Source organism: Oryx dammah, unplaced genomic scaffold (assembly GCF_014754425.2).
Source record: "Oryx dammah isolate SB20612 unplaced genomic scaffold, SCBI_Odam_1.1 HiC_scaffold_9, whole genome shotgun sequence".
NCBI classification, from domain to species: domain Eukaryota; kingdom Metazoa; phylum Chordata; class Mammalia; order Artiodactyla; family Bovidae; genus Oryx; species Oryx dammah.
The window spans coordinates 13,000,036-13,006,035 of record NW_024070193.1 but is presented as its reverse complement, the minus strand read 5'-3'; the positions used below and the strand labels follow the sequence as shown (position 1 = coordinate 13,006,035).

Genomic DNA, 6,000 nt, shown 5'->3' with positions numbered 1-6,000 from the left:
ACCCCACGTCCGACGTCAGTGGCGGTGGGGAGGAGACACCGTGAGTCCGAGGTCAGGGGTGGCAGCTGGGAGGAGCTAACCTGCGTCCGAGGCCAGTGGCAGCTGGGAAGAGACACCCAGCATCCTAGGTGGGGGCAGCCGGGAGAAGTCACCTCGTGCCCGAGGCCAGGGGCGGTGACCTTGAGGAGCCACCCAGAGCCCGAGGCCAGGGGTGGCAGCTGGGAGGAGCCACACACGCCCAAGGCCAGGGCCGGCGGCTGGGAGCAGCAACCCAAGGAGTGGTGGCTGCACAGGCACAGGAGGGCCTAGAGGAGCTATTCCACGTTGAAGGTCAGGAACGGTGGTGATAAGGAGATACCCCTCATCCAAGGTAAGGGGCAGTGGTTGTGCTTTGATGGAGCAGCCGTGAAGAGATACCCCACACCCAAGGTAAGAGAAACCCAAGTAAGATGGTAGGTGTTGCAAGAGGGTATCAGAGGGCAGACACACTGAAAGTCTACTCACAGAAAACTGGTCAATCTGATCACACTAGGACCACAGCCTTGTCTAACTCAAGGAAACCAAGCAATGCCCGCAGGGCAACCCAAGATGGGCCGGTCATGGTGGAGAGGTATGACAGAATGTGGTCCACTGGAGAAGGGAATGGCAAGTCACTTCAATATTCTTGCCTTGAGAACCCCATGAACAGTATGAAAAGGCAAAATGATAGGATACCAAAAGAGGAACTCCCCAGGTCATTAGGTGTCCAATATGCTACTGGAGATCAGTGGAGAAATAACTCCAGAAAGAATGAAGGGATGGAGCCAAAGCAAAAACAATACCCAGCTGTGGATGTGACTGGTGATAGAAGCAAGGTCCGATGCTGTAAAGAGCAATATTGCATAGGAACCTGGAATGTCAGGTCCATGAATCAAGGCAAATTGGAAGTGGGTCAAACAAGAGATGGCAAGGGTGAACATCGACATTCTAGGAATCAGCGAACTAAAATGGACTGTAATCGGTGAATTTAACTCAGATGACCATTATATCTACTACTGCGGGCAAGAATCCCTCAGAAGAAATGGAGTAGCCATCATGGTCAACAAGACAGTCCAAAATGCAGTACTTGGATGCAATCTCAAAAACGACAGAATGATCTCTGTTCGTCTCCAAGGCAAACCATTCAATATCAGAGTTATCCAACTCTATGCCCCAACCAGTAATGCTGAAGAAACTGAAGTTGAACGGTTTTATGAAGACCTACAAGATCTTTTAGAACTAACACCCAAAAAAGATGTCCTTTTCATTATAGGGGACTGGAATGCAAAAGTAGGAAGTCAAGAAACACCTGGAGTAACAGGCAAATTTGGTCTTGGAATGCGGAATGAAGCAGAGCAAAGACTAAAAGAGCTTTGCCAAGAAAATGCACTGGTCATAGCAAACACCCTCTTCCAACAACGCAAGAGAAGACTCTACACATGGACATCACCAGATGGTCAACACCGAAATCAGATTGATTATATTGTTTGCAGCCAAAGACGGAGAAGCTCTAAACAGTCAACAAAAACAAGACCAGGAGCTGACTGTGGCTCAGATCATGAACTCCTTATTACTAAATTGAGACTCAAATTGAAGAAAGTAGGGAAAACCGCTAGACCATTCAGGTATGACCTAAATCAAATCCCTTATGATTATACAGTGGAAGTGAGAAATAGATTTAAGGGTCTAGATCTGATAGATAGAGTGCCTGATGAACTATGGAATGAGGTTCGTGACACTGTACAGGAGACAGGGATCAAGACCATCCCCATGGAAAAGAAATGCAAAAAAGCAGAATGGCTGTCTGGGGAGGCCTTACAAATAACTGTGAAAAGAAGAGAGGCGAAAAGCAAAGGAGAAGAGGAAAGATATAAGCATCTGAATGCAGAGTTCCAAAGAATAGCAAGAAGAGATAAGAAAGCCTTCTTCAGCAATCAATGCAAAGAAATAGAGGAAAACAATAGAATGGGAAAGAGTAGAGATCTCTTCAAGAAAATTAGAGATACCAAGGGAACATTTCATGCAAAGATGGGCTTGATAAAGGACAGAAATGGTCTGGACCTAACAGAAGCAGAAGATATTAAGAAGAGATGACAAGAATACACAGAAGAACTGTACAAAAAAGATCTTCATGACCAAGATAATCATGATGATGTGGTCACTAATCTAGAGCCAGACATCTTGGAATGTGAAGTCAAGTGGGCCTTAGAAAGCATCATTATGAACAAAGCTAGTGGAGGTGATGGAATTCCAGGTGAGCTGTTTCAAATCCTGAAAGATGATGCTGTGAAAGTGCTGCACTCAATATGCCAGCAAATTTGGAAAACTCAGTAGTGGCCACAGGACTGGAAAAGGTTAGTTTTCATTCCAATCCCAAAGAAAGGCAATGCCAAAGAATGCTCAAACTACCGCACAATTGCACTCATCTCAAACACCAGCAAAGTAATGCTGAAAATTCTCCTAGCCAGGCTTCAGCAATACGTGAACCATGAACTCCCAGATGTTCAAGCTAGTTTTAGAAAAGGCAGAGGAACCAGAGATCAAATTGCCAACATCCGCTGGATCATGGAAAAAGCAAGAGAGTTCCAGAAAAACATCTATTTCTGCGTTATTGACTATGCCAAAGCCTTTGACTCTGTGGATCACAATAAACTGTGGAAAATTCTGAAAGAGATGGGAATACCAGACCACCTGACCTGCCTCTTGAGAAATCTGTATGCAGGTAAAGAAGCAACAGTTAGAACTGGACATGGAACAACAGACTGGTTCCAAATAGGAAAAGGAGTATGTCAAGGCTGTATATTGTCACCCTGCTTATTTAACTTATATGCAGAGTACATCATGAGAAACGCTGGACTGGAAGAAACACAAGCTGGAATCAAGATTGCTGGGAGAAATATCAATAACCTCAGATATGCAGATGATACCACCCTTATGGCAGAAAGTGAAGAGGAGCTAAAAAGCCTCTTGATGAAAGTGAAAGAGGAGAGTGAAAAAGTTGGCTTAAAGCTCAACATTCAGAAAACTAAGATCATGTCATCTGGTCCCATCACTTCATGGGAAATAGACGGGGAAACAGTGGAAACAGTGTCAGACTTTGTTTTTTTGGGCTCCAAAATCACTGCAGATGGTGACTGCAGCCATGAAATTAAAAGACGCTTACTCCTTGGAAGGAAAGTTATGACCAACCTAGATAGTATATTCAAAAGCAGAGACATTACTTTGCCGACTAAGGTCCGTCTAGTCAAGGCTATGTTTTTTCCTGTGGTCATGTATGGATGTGAGAGTTGGACTGTGAAGAAAGCTGAGCGCCAAAGAATTGATGCTTTTGAACCGTGGTGTTGGAGAAGACTCTTGAGAGTCCCTTGGACTGCAAGGAGATCCAACCAGTCCATTCTGAAGGAGATCAGCCCTGGGATTTCTTTGGAAGGAATGATGCTAAAGCTGAAGCTCCAGTACTTTGGCCACCTCATGCAAAGGGTTGACTCATTGGAAAAGACTCTGATGCTGGGAGGGATTGGGGGTAGGAGGAGAAGGGGACGACCAAGGATGAGATGGCTGGATGGCATCACGGACTCGATGGACGTGAGTCTGAGTGAACTCCGGGAGATGGTGATGGACAGGGAGGCCTGGCATGCTGCGATTCATGGGGTCGCAAAGAGTCGGACATGACTGAGGAACTGAACTGAACTGAACTGATCCTGTCCCACCACAATACTATCAGACTAGAAATCAGAAATCAACTACAGGAGAAAAGAAACTGCAACACACACAGACACATGGAGGCAAAACAATACACTACTGAACCACCAATGTAGTGTTGAAGAAATCGAGGAAGCAGTTAAAAAAAAAATTAATAAACAAATACCTGAAGAGATGTGAAAACAAAAGCAAAATGATCCAAAAATCTACAGGACACAGCAAAAGCAGTTCTAATAGGGAAGGTTATGATGATACAAGTCTACCTCAGGAAACAGGAAAAAAATCTGAAATAAACAACCTAACCTTACACCTAAAGGAACTAAAAAAATAACAAAACCTGGTTCTTTGAAAAGATAAACAAAACTGATAAACCTTTAGCCAGCTCATCAAGAAAAAGAGGAGTGGGGGTCCAAATCAATAATTTCAGAAACAAAAAGGGAGAAAGTACAATCAAGACCACATAAATACAAAGAATCATAAATCACTAGTATGAATAACCACTAATATATGCAGATAAAATAGACCATCTAAAAGAAATGAAAAAATTCATAGAAATGTATAATCTCCCAAGACTGAACAAGGAAGAAACAGAAAATGTGAACAGTAATGAAATTAAATCAGTAATTTTACAAACTCCAAAAAAAAAAAAACAGACCAGGAGCAGACTGCTTCACAGTTGAATTCTACCAAACACTTAAGGAAAGTTAACATCCATTTCTCTCAAACTATTTCAAAAAACCGCAGAGGAAGGAAGACTTCCAAACTCATTCTATGAGACCAGCATCATCCTCCTACCAAAACCAGTCAAATATATCATGAAAAAATAAAATTACAGGCCAGTATCACTGATGAACTTACAAAATACCTCAAATGTCAGCAAGCAAAACTGAACAGATCCAATTAAAAGGATCATACACCATAACTGAGTGGGATTTATTCCAGAGATGTAAGGGTAGTTCAGTTCATAAAATCAATGCAATACATCATATTAACAAATTGGAGAATAAAAACCATATGATCATCTCAATAGATGCAGAACCTTCTGACAAAACTCAATATCCATCTATCATAAAAAACATACCCTCCATGAAGTGGGTATACAGGGAACATACCTCAACATAATAAAGGTCATAAATGGTCTGTCCAAAGCTAACATCAAACTCAACTGTGAAAAACTAAAAGTATTTCCTCTAACATCAAGAATAAGATAAAGGTGCCCAGTTTCACTGCTTTTATTCAACATAGTATTAGAAGTCCAAGCCACAATCAGACAAGAAAAAAAAGGAACTTGAAAGGAAGAAGTAAAGTTGCCACTGTTTGAAGATGACAAGATACATTCTAAATGTACACACTTATAAAACTATACATTAAAAAACCCTAAAGACACCACCAAAAACCACTAAAGTTCAATGAATTTGGTTAAGGTGAAGGAAACAAAATTAATATATAGAAACCTGTTACATTTCTATACACTAACAACAAATCATCAAAAAGAGAAATTAATAACATAATCCCATTTATAATCACATAAAAAAGAGTCAGTTCAGACCGCAGCACGCCAGGCCTCCCTGTCCATCACCAACTCCCAGAGTTTACCCAAACTCATGTCCATTGAGTCGGTGATGCCATCCAATCATCTCATCCTCTGTCATCCCCTTCTCCTCCTGCCCTCTATTTTTCCCAGCATCAGAGTTTTTTCAAATGAGTCAGCTCTTCGCACCAGCTGGCCAAAGTATTGGAGTTTTAGCCTCAACATCAGTCCTTCCAATGAACACTCAGGACTGAATGAATTCAAAAAGAAGACTCCTATATATGCTGTCTACAAGAGACCCCACCTCAAAACAAGGGACACATACAGACTGAAAGTGAAGGGCCAAAACAAAGTCACAGGTATAGAGACCAAACTACTGGTTGCCAGTGGAGAGACTGAAGAAGAAAGGGACAAGATAGGGGTAGGGGATTAAAAGACATAAACTACTATGTGTATGACAGATGAGCTTTCAGGATATACTGTATAGCACAGGGAGCACAACCAATATTTTGTAATAACTTTATTTATTTATTTGGCTGCACCAGGTCGTGCCATGTGGGATCATTTAGCGGTGGCATGCAAATCCTCAGATGTAGCCTGTGGGATTTAGTTTCCTGACCAGGGATCAAACCCGTGCCCCCTGCGTTGGAAGCAGAGTCTTAGCCCCTGGACCACCAGGAAAGTCCTGTAATAACTTTAAATGGAGCAGAATGTATAAAAATTGTGAAATACCTGAAACTAATATTATA

The 6,000-nt window shown here is 42.1% G+C and overlaps 1 protein-coding gene across 13 annotated transcripts in view; it reads right to left on the bottom strand.

Annotated features, from left to right (window-relative positions):
* The window catches only part of CACNA1D (calcium voltage-gated channel subunit alpha1 D), a 347,512-nt gene that overhangs the window by 279,122 nt on the left and 62,390 nt on the right, over positions 1-6,000 (bottom strand). The gene's annotated exons all lie outside the window — the stretch shown is intronic.